The sequence below is a fragment of the Micrasema longulum genome, unplaced genomic scaffold, assembly GCF_059751315.1.
Source record: "Micrasema longulum isolate JH-2025_06_02 unplaced genomic scaffold, ASM5975131v1 h1tg002175l, whole genome shotgun sequence".
In the NCBI taxonomy this organism is placed as follows: domain Eukaryota; kingdom Metazoa; phylum Arthropoda; class Insecta; order Trichoptera; family Brachycentridae; genus Micrasema; species Micrasema longulum.
The window spans coordinates 349,037-365,626 of record NW_028279340.1 but is presented as its reverse complement, the minus strand read 5'-3'; the positions used below and the strand labels follow the sequence as shown (position 1 = coordinate 365,626).

General features: G+C 33.3%; 1 protein-coding gene and 1 non-coding gene across 2 annotated transcripts in view; one reads left to right on the top strand and one right to left on the bottom strand.

The window, feature by feature from the left end:
- Window positions 1-4,967: 4,967 nt before the first annotated feature.
- TRNAY-GUA (transfer RNA tyrosine (anticodon GUA)) lies at window positions 4,968-5,059 on the bottom strand. Its single transcript is given in 2 exon segments — window positions 4,968-5,003; window positions 5,023-5,059. It is a non-coding gene; the product is annotated as a tRNA-Tyr (tRNA).
- Window positions 5,060-13,046: 7,987 nt separating this feature from the next.
- The window catches only part of LOC148272846 (uncharacterized), a 187,087-nt gene continuing 183,543 nt past the window's right edge, over window positions 13,047-16,590 (top strand). Inside the window, exon 1 of the mRNA XM_088239518.1 lies at window positions 13,047-13,298. The gene's annotated coding sequence lies outside the window, so the exon portion shown is untranslated. The remainder of the gene's footprint in view (window positions 13,299-16,590) is intronic.

Sequence of the window (16,590 nt, the reverse complement as noted above, 5' to 3'; positions counted from 1 at the left end):
TTCAGTAAAAAAAAAGCGCGAAAAAATATTTGCATTTGCAACTTTCAATGTTCCTTTCACTGTCGCTCTAAAACATCCCCCTCGTCGTCTACGAGGTAGGGACAAGGGGAAGTATAAAAAAAAAAAAAAAAAAATCCATCACCCAGTTCAAACCCCTTTATGTCGATAGGAAAAAGCAACAGACTTACCCAAGGACTACTGGTTGTAAACCAACTTTTGCCACCACTTATACATACTCAAACTGTAATTATTGAAGAATTTTACCGGATCAATCGAAAGCAATAAAGGAGACGTATATTCCGTGCTCAGGGAAGTCCTCAGCAAAAGATGTCCAATAACAGGGCAATCACCCGCAATCAAAAACTTCAGGTCTCAGACTCGTCCCGTGACTCCTGTTTAGTAAAGGATTAATTACCTCCACATTCTCTTAGATCGGGACATACGGGAGACGGCACAGACATGAGTTCCGCACCTCGACTAGCATGGATCCATTCCTCCCGTATATCTGTTATTTATAGGTGCAGTAGGCCGAACTGAGTGCAGCGCCGATTGTACAGGCAAAACTTTTTAATAAAGTTTTCGAGAATGCAATGCAATCCATTGCTAAGTTGCTCAAGGCCTACACCAAGAAAAAACAGTAAGCCGTTTTCAAAGGAAACGATATACAGTGGTGCCTCGCATAACGAACGCCTCGCACAGCGAACGCTGCACACAACGAACTTCCTTTTCGTTCATTTCACGATTCATACAACGAACTTCGCTTCACACAACGAACTTCGCTTCACACGACGAAGTCGCCCACTTCACACGATCACTGCCGATTTATTGCATCCTTCCGCGCAGGCAGTCGTTAGTCACTGAGCAGTACGCTTAACTTACGCACGTGTCGCAGCAATCGTTGAAGAGGATGTAGAGGAGCTTATTGAGGAACACAAAGAAGAGCTGACAACTGAAGAGCTCCAAACACTTCTGGCCCAACAACAGGACAATGCTCAAAGGGAAGCGTCATCTGATAACGAGGAGCAACAATCAAACAATCAACCAATTCCAACTGCTGACATCAAGAACATCCTGGTCAAATGGAAAGCAGTTCAGGAGTTTACCAATGCCCACTATCCGGATTCCGCTGAAGCAAACAGGATCAACGACCTGTACTCCGATACTCTTGTCCGTTATTTCCGGCAGATGTTGAAGAAAAGAGAGAAACAAACGACTTTGGACAGGTTTTTCACTGCACCATCGGCCAAAAAGCGGAAAATGGATGAAGATGTGCAATATTCGATTATTTCTTAAAATTAAAAAATGTGTGTTTTTTTCATTGTGTTTTTAGATGTATCTAAATAAAAATAATAACAAAAAATTTATCTTTTTTTTATGTCATCTTACCATATTTTATGCTACAGAACGAATTATTTTTTTTAACATGTATTGTTATGGGAAAACGCGTTTCACATAACGAACTTTTCGCATAACGAACTTGCTCCTGGAACGAATTAAGTTCGTTGTGTGAGGCACTACTGTATTTACTATTGCCCCAAATCAGCAGATGAAGATAGTGGAGAAGAAAATCCTGAAACTAAAAAATTCAACAGATTCTAATTTTTTTTATTGTATTTAAGTCAAATTACTAATTTATATTTTAGTTATGTATTTTGAGTACAAATGATTGTAATTAATTGTGCTTTTTAAATAAACACTAAAATTAAACATCAAAATTACCCATTTTTTGTTTAATTTACGTAATAAAATTATGGAGCCTAAAAAAATACTTATTTCTTTAAAATATGTTATATTAGCGTTAAATTAAGAGAATGAGTACAAAACAATTTATTTACTTATTTTAAGAACATGTTATGCCATAAAACCTCAATAAATAACTTTGCGAACTTTTGAACTGGTAATACTCCTTTGTGCTGCGTCGAACTCACTACCGAATTCTTTTTGTGCGCCTTGAACGTAGACCCCGTCCATACATCTGAGATATGGCAAATATTGCTTTGCCTTTAACAATATGACAAAAAAAGTTGTATGCTACAATACGCATGCAATCATTTATGTAAGAACGATAGATACTGTATTTATGATGAGTTTTATGTGTTTTTATTATGTTTTATGTGTATTCGATATTATGATTAAATTATGTTTAATAAGGCATGCTTTAAAATTACATAAAATGTCTCCCTCGGTACGGTAACCCCAAACATTATCTTTAATGTAAAAAAATAATACATAAATTGTAAAAGAACCAATATATATTTTTTTTAATGTACTTATTTCCTAAGTACGTAATTATTTATGCGCAATGTGCAAGTCGTAACTATAAATACGACACTAGCTGGCAGTTGTATTTTTTAAATTAATATAATTAAATAAATTATTAATTATCTACTCATTTCCTAAATTGTATTGTATTTACGAATGCAACAATATATTATTTGTTCTGTTTTTCCGATATATATATACTGATAAAAATATATGAAATGGATAAGGAAAATTGATTGTATTTTCAAAAATATGAATATTGAGGCGAAATGTTTCCAAACATAACTTTAAAAAATAATTAATAAAAAAATATGACCCTAGAAAAACGCAACCTGTTTGGTATTGATAATTGTGACGTCAAGATTTGTGACGATGTTCGATAAAAAAATTTAACGGTTTTAAACAGAATTTTAAATAAACATGAATCGTGACGTATGGGGCGTGGCCAATGCAATGACCGTTTTCGCAGAAATTTAAAATTCAAAATCTTTAACTATTTTTTTATGGTACTAATAAGTAGCACAAAAATATTTTTTTACTCAGCAGTATTCCATGGACCCTTATTACTTTAAAATTGTTATTAAAAAAGTGATATTTCCCTATTGCAGTGCGATCAACGCATTTTTTTATCACTGACGATGGCATATTTTTCGTCTTACGTCTTATCTTTTTCGTCTTATCATAACGAAAGTCTGTTAGATTAATAAATTATGGAGAACAAGTTAGATAATAAAGGGAGAAAGGCGAATTTAAATGCGTAGTAACGTAACTATATATTTAGTTAAACGTATTTTAATAATATAAAACTCGTTTTATTATCCTAGCAGCTAGCAGGTTCTGCGCCATATTTGTTTGTAAAGAATTGTACCAGCATTAATTTGAGTAAATCTGTTTTATTGGTAAATATTTCATAGACCCAATTATAATAAATAGATCGCGTGTAACTTATTCTGGAACTTTTTATCACGATACTCGATACCCGGGGCGAAAGACGAACATCGCGTCTTATCCATGCATACATTTTTGAGAATATAAAATAATTAATATGTCGTTTTCTCACTCAACGGACAATTTTTATTGGAACACCACTTTGTTCTCCTCCATAATTACGATTTTTAAACTGCGCGATATTACCTATGTGTGAAACTATCATCTAATTTACAATCGAAATAAAAATGATTAAAATGAAAGGAAAATTGTATAAGTTCACGCAATATATTTATCAGTATTAATTGCACCAAAACACAATTTTCAAATAATTTAAAATATTCAAGAAATCGTAGGTATTTACTCTGTTGTTGGCACCCTCTGTTGAAAACAGTGTTGATTATTAAGTTGATTTTGGCAAAAGCTTTAGAGTTTGTATAACAGATGGCTAATTTGTGAAAACAAAATTTAATGAAAATATTACATTTATTGATTTTGCCGTATTAATTTGATTGTTAAAATTTGTACGTGAAAAGAAACATTTTATTGAATTAAAAAATGCACTGCTTATTTTATTAAAATGAACATAATAAACAATACTTATCTTAAAAATAAAACGATGCGTAACGACATCTTCGAGTAAAAATGTCACAATCGAGCGAATACTTTTGTACTGAAAATAATAATATAAATTATGTTGAAGTAATTCAATACAAAATCCGAAGCATTATCCTAAAAAAGTGTTTGATTAGGACATATTTTACAATCTCTTGTAACATGATTACAAGAAAATATCTTTGCCATTGGTGTTGTCAAAAAAAATCCATAGATGTCATGCAATCTCACAATGGATTGCCACAAGATTGCGTGATATGTATTTATTATATAATATATACGGCCTACCAATAATATTTACATGAAGAAACATATATATAAGGAACTGAGCAAAAATATCATTAAACGAATAATATTAATGACGCCTATTTTATATTTTTTTAAATTTTAGCCAGTTTTCACGTGTCCATTGAAAATGAAATATTTTTTAAAGGTAAATTTAGATTTTTTAAAAAGTATAACACATCATAATAGTAGTATTCAAAAGAATGAATAGCCGCATTTTCCAACACAATTTTTTTTTAATTAGACATAGTAAAAACGAAAATCTGAGAAATAAGGATTTCTCATATTACCAAAATAATATGAAATAAAAATGCTGTGCGATGAAAACAATCCCAAGGGAGGGGGGATGAAAATAACCTTTGTTTCCCCTTCCAGAGTTTTAGAATACATAGATTGTGGTTCCAGAAATCTACCTACATACTATGGGGGTATTCCTTTGACGTCATTGTGACGTCACTGCGTAGTACGAGCAAGGCTTACAACCTGCAATAACCTACGTCATAGCGTGGAGCGGGTTCATAAAAATATTATTTAATCATTTTGCCTGCAGAAGGTCCTGTATAATGAATTTATGTATTTTTTTGCTGACTTACTTTATTGAGAAGTTAGGTATTTATTTATTCATTACTTTTAATTTACTATTTTAGATCACTTTACATGTTTTTTTTGTATACCTGCGTGAGTATATTCTATTAGATTTATAATTTGACGATGAACTTATAAATTATTACCAATTTTACACATTGAATTCAAAATACATAAAAAAAGATTTTTTATTTTACGGTATTAAAACATATAAAAAAATGTTTTCTTTATACATTTTTTATATGGTGAAAATTACGGGACAATAATAATTATTGTAAAATAGTTTAAAAAGTTCCTTCGAGCCGGATTTGAACCAGCGACCTATGGATAACCATATATCAGATAACTCTACAGTCCACCGCTCTACCAACTGAGCTATCGAAGGTGATGAGGGAGGCGAACAAAATGTTATTTTTCTTACACAAGTGTTATATAAGACCTTTTGTGAATTCTGACATGCATTTAAAAAAATTTATTCATTCTAAAAATTTATTTTAATGTGCCAATTTTGCTTGAACTGATCATCGTGGTTTCGGATGTGACAGGGTTTAAAGAACATCTGTATAATGTTTTTATAAATAAAAATTAAAAAAATAGTAAAAATAATTATTTACTATTTAAATATTATTACCGTGTAATAACTTACACTACTTACTTACTAACGTAAGTTAATTATGTTTAAATCATTTCTACCAAGGTGTTCATTAAAATAATATTCACAAATTTTATGATTTTTGTACCCACTGAAATTTAAAGCGCCGGGTTTTTTTTCAATTACTGGAACACCTAAGTAGGTCTTCATTTTTTGTAGGTATACGTCGTTAATAAACATTTCACAGTAAAAAATGGTTCGTTTGTTTTGGAGCGAATTCCTATCATCCTTATAAATTATAAATAAGGTAAGTCTTAAACATATTTCAATAAAATTACATTAATTTGATTGAATAAACACAAAATTGTAGGATAATAACACATTTTACTTTTTTTTCGGGTTGATTATAAATTTGACCCATAGTTCGTAAATAATGTGCGTTAAATAATTTAAAGTATAAAAGATTTAAATTAAAAAAATAATCCCTTTTTTAGTCATAGAATTAAGAATAGTCCAGAAGGAGGGTAGAATCATATTTGAATATATTAGATTGTGTCCAAAAAACCCCCCACTTTCGTCGCGCGCATGCGTGAAGTCACCGCGTAATGTTGCCAGATCGCGAAAAATATATATCTTCACACAAATGTAAGGTAAGAAAGGCAATTTGTTAATTTCTCTAAAATGTTATTGTGCACGCGGAAACATTGATTGACACAACAGAGTAGATAAGTAAAGGGACATTTGATAAGAGTATAATTGAATCAGGGAGTGAACTCTGAACTTAAACAAATTTTGTTTTACATCACGCGGATATTTTTATGTCATGTTAAATAATATTTGAGGCCATTATGTTTTAAAGATAATAGTCAAATGTCCACCAGAGTTTTTTAATCCGAGAGGTCCAATTTTCGTTAGTTCTCTCATTGGATGAGCAAATAGCATAAAAAAAATTACTACCCTGGGAACATTAACAAAATTTCCGTTTGCTTTGACAATCTGTCAGATGGAAAAAAAAATAGTTTAAAAAGTACTAATTTTTTCACGCAAATAAGATTATCTTTTCAGAATCACATTTGAATTTGAATTATTACTACAGTTCGGGCAATATCAGATGACACTTTTGACGTTTACACGCTCGTGGAGTTCCGTAAATATTGACAGCTAAGTGTAGGAAACAAATTGCGTAATTTGTTGTGGAAATAAATATTATGAAAACTTACGCGTAAAGCACACCTTGTCAAATACTCGGGATCATATGCTAAATTACTATTCCGTTCCCAACGAATTTTTTGAGAAGAAGGAAATTGGCACGTTACGTTGTTTAATTTGAGCGTAGAACTAGCAGGTTTGGAAACATTGCAAGTGCGCAAGGCAAAATAAAGGGATAATTGACATACAGTACCTACCCGTATGAATTAATTAATTACAATGCAAACATGGACATGTTCAAAGCGGAGTTGGCACATTTGTTAAAAGAAAACAAACCAAAAAATAAGATTCGTCGTCGCTGAATTTGCATGAGAATCCACCAAGCTAAATGTTTACCGCCTCATCATTGCAAATATAAAGCAATTGAGTTAATATGAGCTGAAATCGTGTAGCAAGACACAATACAGTACTTTAATTTACCACATTAAAATTATTAAAAGATGCTTGTACACATGTAACTAAAGCAGACTGGGTTAAAGTGGTGAACAGAACGGTGCGAAGAATTAGAGAAGATTATGAAAGAGTTGTGAGAATAGATAATATTTTAGGTAGCCATTTTTTTATTAATATGAGAGATGAAAGCAGCAATGACAGTTCAATTGAGAGTGATAGAAATGTGGATGAATGAGATTGAAAGAAATTAAATGAAATATCGAGTTATTCTAAAAATAGTTTGGCGGGTTATTCCTTTAAAAAATACATATATTTTAGAAAAATGTGTTTTTATTAGCCTTTTTGATGACCAGCGGCGTGAGCGCAGGTTGTACGAGTCAAGTTTGCATCGTGTTACGTACAAAAAAGCCTAAAAAATTACTGTTTCTCTCGCGATTATTATTATAATTATGATCTTTACCATAGTTTAGTATGTTAAAAGATAATACTCTCGAGTTCTAAATAAATAACATTGGTATAACAGATTCAACATCTAAAAAAATATTACTTTTACAATAATTGCACGTAGCTATATTACTGTTACTAATCTGTCGTACTAATATTATTGTGGGAGGCATATTATAACTTTTTATTATTTTGTTGTTCCTTGATTTATGTGTTTCGGTCGAATGATCAAATAAAACAAATAATTTCACTACTTCTATGATAGTTTTAGTTAGTAATAAGGCTTCTTAGTCGTAAATTTGAAAACCTGTTTCTATTCACCGATTCACCCCATCTGACGGAAAATTATTCCAAATTCAAAATCGAGATCGACAATCGAAAGGAAAAATACTGTCACAACACTATTGAAATGTGTCAAAAGTGCCTTCTTAACCTGAGTTGACTGTCCTTTAGTAATAGTTATAAATGGATTCGAATAGAAACAAAAAAAAAATACATGAAAAAATACATACATTTTTAATTTTTAACCTCCACAGTAGTAAGATATTATTGACATTTTAAAATCACTGTAATTCGGTCGGTAGAATAAATATTTAAAAAGGATTCATTTTTCTTTGTCGAATCTTCCATAGATGTCAAAAGTAATCAAATTTTAGACAGTATCTGGGTTTTATAAAGAAATAAGTACTTGGTCCCAACCGTATGGGCATACGCTTTTTGAGCAGGATTTTTCCCGCCCCCCACGTGGGGCTGTACGCGTCAAGAGGTTAAATATCACTAATAGATTGAGTTTGTTTACTGACACTTCTATTTAAATCTTTAATGAACTCAAACTTACGTGACAGAACGTTTTGTTCTGTCGCGTAAAAATGACAAAAATATTCCTTTTGAATATTAGTGCCTACTAAAACAAACAAAATTTGTACGTTTACTTGATTCACTGATTATTACATTGATTGATTGTTACAACGCATTATACGGAACTGCGTTGTAACAACTGTAACAAAAGTAAGTGGGTTTTAGGCAAACAGTACTCACATCAAAAAATAATTATTTTAAACACTTACTGTTAGATTTTTCATAAATAGTAATTGGGAAATATCACATACTAACAATACCGAAAAAAACACGTGAAATGAATTCAGAATTAAAAAAAAAAAAAATTATTAAAATATGTTTTTAAAAAAACGCGACATGTTTGGCTTTGACAATGAGGAAGTTCATTGGTTTTTTTTTATTTATTATTTGCTATTAAACTAAGCCAATTTTTTTTTTCAACTTCATATATTGTTTCATCAGCGCTACGATTTTTAAAGTTTTGTGTTTCTAAAATAACTCCACTTGTGACGTCAGAGGTTCTCTTCCGCTTATTCTCGATCAGTTCTGCCCATTAGTCCATTGACGGCAAGCAAACCGGAAATCTTCCACAACTCTCTTATCATTGTTTGATTCATATGAACCAGTGTCGTCGTTCAAAGTAGTTCGTTTTTATTTAAATATTTTGTATTATTTCTTTGTTACATTTTCAGGAAACTTTGCTTTACTATTTAATACTCCGATTTTTACAGCGCCTTTGAAAACATTTATTGTATCCAATTTCCCGTAGGCTGAAGTTCTTCATTGTGAGGTCAAGTTTTGTGACCATGTTCTATTTACATTTAAACGGACAAAAACAAAGTTCAAAATTTTAACGAATCGTGACATTTACCGTTTTCGCGGGAATCAACAATTTTGAGTCATTTTTTATGTTACTAATAAATACAAAAATATTTTTTTTTACCCGATAGTATTTCATAGACCCTTATTAATTTTTAATTTTTAAAAATATATTTCCCTATGACAGCTTGACTACCACATACCTAACGTGACTAAACGTCCCGTTTTTATTATAAATATTCAAATAAATAAAAGCTGTGAATAAATATGCGTTTACTTGAACACACATATTACCTAAGGTGGATGTCCTGTTTTAAGGGAAATAAAAAAGTACAATTACACGTACCCCACACGCATCTAAGGACATAATACTCCTTGGCGGCGCCCAAATTCAATCGCTCGTTGACGATCGGGGAAAGCTGCCGGACGTGGCTCACTATAACGTGCACATAACGTCACAGCACTACTACCGTCTTAGTTAAAATAACTGACGACATTAGACAAGCAATGAATGATAAACGTCTAACGCTTTTGGTCCTACTTGATTTTAGTAGTGCTTTTAACTCTGTTGATTTTGACCTGCTTCTCGCTAGACTTAAGCCCTTAAATCTATCTTCATCCGTGATAAATTGGTTTTCAACGTATTTACGTGGCCGTCGTCAATGCGTTAAAATGGCAGATGTCTTTTCAGATTGGATTGATCTTACCGCCGGTGTTCCATTGTTCCATTCCAAATATTTCGCGTTTTTCTGGTGACATATTTTTTTATATATTTAAAAAAAAGTTATAAATGAAAACATTTTTCCACAATATCCATGTTGATTTTGAAAGTAAAATTTATTATTCTAAATCTATTTCATATATTTTTATCGGTATTCGTAGTACGTGATATTTCCCTATTGTGGATGTGTTTTATGGTACATTTATAGATAGGGATGTTTGAATGTACACAGGAATGATGAGTGTTAAGCGGTGTAAAAATTGATCACATACATCGAGAGTGGTAGATGCACTTTAAATCACATCAATCTTTTTATTTTGGGGAGATAATCCAGCACCCACGTTTCTACAAAATATGTGTGGAAAAACTTAAAATGTAAAATATTTTTTTTTTTAAATTTGCTATGAATAAATGTAGCAGCATATTATTAATTTTACCAAACCATGAAAGTTCAAACAAACTAACCATATTCCTTAACTGAATTCTGAAACAATTCTGAAAAAAAATTCAGATACATATGGGTGAATTTGATTTTAAATCAATTAAAAGTACGAATATGAGCAAAACTTATTTCACAATCAATTATATTTATTTGTGTATAATATTATTAATTTTTTAAAAAAAACACCGAAGTTTTGAAAAGAAATGATCAAAGCTAAAATGAACATGATCACAATACCAGAGAAAATGTAAAAATTTGACTCCCATTTTTAAAAATTATGCGAATCACAAAATTAATTTTAGAAAATGCAGAAATATAATATTATGATTTATGAAGAAAAAACAAATCAAATTTTAAAGCAAAGGTTTTTTTTATTATATTTTACATGCATAAGTTGATTACAGAGACAAAGTTTATAGCGACATAACTAGGACTAGTATAGCGCGTATTTAGTACGTAAAAACGCGCCATAAATGCGTTCGAAATACCAGCCTAGTAGCTCAATCACAAATAACTATCGAAGCGCTGAAAAAAATGCTAATCATTTGAGAGATCACAATGAACAATAATGAACATGCTTAAGTTATCGCAGTCATAAGTCAACGCTCGTGTCGGTTTGTTTTTTTTTTCCTCGTAAATAAATACAGTTCATCGGAGAAAAATCGGTGTTTACTATAAAAAAAAATACAATATATTGCATTTGCATAATAGTGAGGAGTATCTAATACAAAAAAGGGAAATTAGATTACAATTATTATGGCGACTGCTTTTCTTGACATTTGGCTTGCCAACCGCCGGCTAAATTCAATAAATAGCATGGAAAATAATAAATAAAATAATAAAAATATCAGTTTTGGAATATTTTCCATATTTACACCGGTGAAATTCAAATATGTGATTGCGCAGCAGGATTATACGTCGCGAAACGTAAATATTTTGACATTTAATATCAGGTGTTCACGGATGTTGCATTGTGATCGCGAATAAGATAAAAAACCATGGTGAGAAATTGTTATCACGTCGCTTATCAGCACGTCGATAGTTAGTTGTGATTAAGCTACAGGAACGACCCAAGCCTGTAAACTTGTGAGCTTGCCTCGGCTCGCTAGAAAATCCGCGTTGAGTCGGGGCACTTGCAACGCATTTATAAACACACATACATTATATACGTATTATAATTTACACATACTTATTGAGTTTATACATATTATGTTAATGTATTTAATTTATTACTTATTATTTAATTTTTTTTATATTTCAAATTTATACTCATATACAAAACATTATGTTCATTCACCAGTAATTCCACATTCTACACAGTGATCCATTCCCATTCAAACAAACTCAAACCAGATTTAAATTTTGGGAGGAATAAGACATATTATGTATTAAAAAACTTATAAACGAAATATATTTACATTGTGATTATTGAAGCAAACATAAGAATATGCTTGTGTGTGCCCTACTTCAAAATTCAAATTTAAAAAATAATTGCGGGAACTTAGTTATGCTGGATAATGAATGGGTTGTTCTATTAAATGGAACTTAATTTAGCACACTTTCTGAGACGTTTGATGTAAAATCGATTATAGATTATCAAAATTGTTAGTCTAAAAGTCGCTATATCGCCAGGCGGGCTTTTCGTCGGGAAAAGCTTTCCCTTCCCATTTCCCACGGTCGCGGTCGTACGAAGAGAAACTTGTCAGGACGAAGGGAAGAGCAGTGGCGTGAGAGCGGGGGTGCGGGTCGAAGGTATTACAAACCGTGTTTTATTTGGATGCTCGATTTCCGTGCACGTGTTTAAGTTGTCTAAACCACGCTTCATTTGGATCCTAGAGTTCTGTGCGCAGCTTTTTGTATTACAAGCCGTATTTTATTTTATGCTAAAGTTCAGCGCGCAGCTTTCAGAATTGTAAACCACGTTTCATTTGGATCTAAGAGTTCTGTGTACAGCTTTCAGTATTACAAGCCGTCGGTCTTTTACTTGGACGATGCTAGAGTTTTGTGCACAGATTTTCGTTATATACACGACGTTCAATTCGTATTTTAAAGTTCTGTGTGCAGCTTCCAGTATTATAAATCACACACAAGATTCGAGAGCTCTGTGCGAAACTTTGAGGAATACAAACCGGTAAAGTAATCGCTTTATCCAACAAATGTTTTATAAGTATGTTTTTGTATGTGTTTGACAATGCATACATGTTGATTTTAATTAAGTAAAAGAGCTGTGGCCTTATGCTGTAGCAAATTTGTTTTGTAAATTTATTCGTATCGTATGAAAGGGAACGAGAGCAAAATATAGTTTTGATTGCGTTAGAATGAGATGGATATATGACGAACGAATGACCCTAAGCTAGGTTTCCTAGGAAACCACTCTGTAGCCACCGTTACGACGCCTGTCCACCGCATCATCGTTCACTACGGCCGTTAAGATACGGGCACCGCTGTCCTAGGAAACCCTAGCTTTACGAAACGAAATTGTACCAGAATAAGCCTGCAGAGAAGCTAGCACAAGAAACACAGCGTGTTCGTTTGTATGTAGTGGGAATGAGAGTGAGCTAGAAGGCATAGCGTGATAAGAGGTCTGAAACTTTTATTAATGTGATTAAGATTTTGCGTAAGTAATTAAAATACTGTATTTTATGCCAGGCAAACGCAATAACTAGAACACTATGAGGCCATGATTTTTACCTGAGAGTAGCCGCTGAATAATTTTTATCATAACTTTACTGTGCTGTGTGGACGATTCCAATGATTCCTTGTTCATTTGAGAATTCTAGTAATAACGAACCGACAGTAGATCTGTTTAGCTCCCCGTTCGGGTAGGCTCTGTAAGACCTCCTCCCGCAGGGGGTGGTGGCGCGTGCGCCTCCCGCGCGGGCGGCAGGGGCGCTGCAGTGCCAGCGCGAGCGGCCAGTCTCCTTCCACAACCCGCGGGAGTAGGATCCTTCGCTGGCGGGCCGGCCTCTCGCGGCCGCGATGAAGTAGCTCCCCGAGGTTCCAGGAGCCGCAGCCGCCGCCGTGAGCGGACCACCCGAACTGCCGAGCCGACAGACTCCCCCGCGCGTCACGTCAGACCGGCTGTCAGTGAGCGGGAGACCATTTGCTTAGTCTTCCACGAGGTGACTCGCATCATAAAGGTCAAATCCTGATGCGTTTTTTATCAGGTAACTTATTCCAACAATATTTTGAACGTGCCCAAACCGTACACATGCACTATAATTGAGAACAACGGCAGATATCAAGATTTGTTCTGAGAAGATAAGACGACGTCCAGGCATTTGCAAGGCTTATGACCTGCCACCGCCTAGAGAAAATGACATTAATTATCATTCAACATTCACCGTATCAACCCACGTTTAAAAGTCTATTTCTCCAGTAATTGGAGCATTGCTAACAAACAATAGAACAAACTTTCAGTATTTTTTTGTGTACATTTTTTGGTAAACAAATACAGAACATTTATCAATTTTTCCATATATTTACATTGAATTGCTACCCCTTTAAAAGATATCATCTATCCCAATTATCTCTCCACCCTTTTTATAATTTTGTGTTTTTGGCAATCACCCAACAATATAATTTGTTGATGTTACAGCTCCCGTGAAACTCAAACAAAAGAAACTGGCTTTTATATCTTGAATTCATCTACGCTTTTATATTTCCAAAGTTTGTGTTATTCTCAATTTTACGCACTTTTTCATACACAGTTACTTATTTTATGTACTCTTCGTAAACATAGTGGAATTCTGTTAAATTGCGGAGACAATGCGCCAAAATCGGTTTATCTCTGCGGTTGCACAGTTATGAATGTGGACAAATAATGTGTAGGTACTCGTATATAATACTCTCCCGGTAAAAAAGTATGTCGTTTAATTCATGATGCGAGGCTTTTAATTACTTTTGGCAGGTTAGTGCAGTTTCAAAGAGAGCGCTTTTTGCGATAATGTTATAATTTATTGGAAGGAATCGAGGACGGAAATGTTCCACAATGTTTTATCATACGCATTTCTAGTATTTTTTTAATTGTAGGATGAAATATTGCGTTTAGTAGATTTGTTACGTATATATTATACTACTTACCTACACAAAAAAATAGTTCGTGACATTTACAAAAAGTGACGCATGTTATTACGTGTATTACGTTATTACGATATATTTATCATCATCAGTCCATGTCCGCTCCCGAGTTAGAGCATACGGTGTCCACGAAAGTCCTGCAGGCATCTCTGTCGGCTGTCACCTCCTGTGCATCCTCTTAAGTTTGAGTCCCGTAGTTCTGACATGAACTGCCGGCGAACAGTTAGCAATGGACGTCCACGACGTCGAGAACCTGATGCCTTGTAAAGTAGGCAAGTGTGGTTTAGGCTCTCAAGAGGCATCCGAAGTACATGACCAAGCCAACCGCATCGCCTCCGCCTGATGACACTTGTCACCGGGGTTTGCTGCGTCCATCCTCTCATTACTTCATTCCTTACAAATTCAAACCACAGCACATCCAAAGTTCTTCTGAGACGTCAATTCTCGAAACTCAGAATTTCGCTGTTTTGGGCCCTAGTGAGGTGCCACGATTCGTATCCGTAGAGGAGAATAGGCAAGATGTTTTGAGGGCCTCTGAGACGCCTTCTCAATCGAACATGCGTCTGAAAATACAAGCAGAGCGACAGTCCGCATTGAAAGCAACTGAAACACTCGATGAATTACAAGCGCGAAGAATTAAAAATACGATGATCCAAGCGGAGGTTTTTAGGTCGCGGGTTCATCCCACCTTAGACCCACTTTACTCGTGTCGTCCAAATCCACACGGCACGGTAAAATTAGGATGCATCGACATTTATTATTTTGAATTTATTTCAAATTCAGCGGCTACCTTCAGGCAAAAGTCTGCAAAAGGAAATCGAGTGAACATTAATCAGTTATTGAGTTTGCCTGGCAAAAAAATGATAAACATAATTATCGTGCAATCAAAATCAATCCACCTGTTTTTTAAAAATTTAATTAAAAAATTTAAAGTATTTTTTTTACAATATACATAAGAGGTAAAAACAGAGTATTAAAAAAAAAGGATAATTATGTAGTAAAGAAATACATATTAACTGTAAAAAAAGTAAACAAAAAATCCCACAAAGGCATGGCCTGTTCGTGGGTATACAAGAAATGTTTATGAATTTTTTGATCCAATAATAAATTGACAGGTATAATATTTTTGTGTAATATAAGAAAGAGAAAAGAAAATATTCTGCAAAAGATTAAAAGGTACTTTGTTATTTATAGTAATTAAAAAATATAAAAATCAATAATAATATTCCTTATTATTAAAGAGCAACAAAATATTTCATAGAAAAAAAGACTTAATATCTTTAGTTTGAATCCAAGGTAGTGCGTGTTTTTTAAAAGAAGAAAAATTTTGAAAATTTGGGGTCAATGAAATTAGTAAAAAAATTTGGGCCTATAAAATATGCATGTCTCTGCGCTAGCCTCGTATTATTGTATCATGCCTTGTGGATTTTTACCATGGTGTGAAATGGGGCTCATTGCCATGTTTTATTAGAGAAAAGAAATTAAATTATCGAAAATACGAACCTTTATCACTCGAGTGAAAGTAATCCACCGCCAAGCAGTAATTATGAATACGGTGGCAAATGCACAGCTGTTCGTGTATAAGTTTGATGTCTCAGTCAAGTGGAGTCAATTTCCTGGAAATGATTGCTGGTTTGCGACTTGTGAGATACTGCCTATGTAATAATTGAATGTATTAATGTCGGGGGAAAGGTTTCGTTATGAATAGGTATCGCAGGGATCGATGACTGCAAGCTCAGCTGAAATGTTATAATACATGTTATATGACACGAAGGCGCCATTTTTTTAATATTTTTTTTTTTTATTTTATTTATTTCGAATACAAACAGATGTACCATGTTCCACAGCAGATATGGGCAACCCTTTTCTAGTCTTGGTCAGATTTTCTCCGAATTTTGCGGGCTGAAATATAAAAATAACCATCCACACACATAGATTACGAAATGTAATAGATACAAAAAGTAGTGTTCTCATACATAAAACAATTATATGTCCACACATAAATTACTGTTTTTCCATTCTTTTTTTATGTAATGAAGGAGAAATTAAAAATATACAAATTCTTCAAAAAAGGCGATGAGGATTATTCTCAAAAGAAACGTCTATTCTAATGTAGAAAGAATGCATAAAGAAATTGGCTTACTCACGGTAAAGCAGGAAACAAAATATAATGTAGCAATTTTTATGCATAAAATAATTAAGGGGATGAATAAAATAAAAAACAATAATAAAATTTAACCAACAATGTCATACGTATGAAATAAGGGGTAAAAAAAGATAAGATTACCAATGAGGAGAAAAACAGAATCGCATAACTCATTATACAAGGGATTGAAGCTGTACAATGAGTTACCTGAAGAAATAAAGGAGATAGAAAAA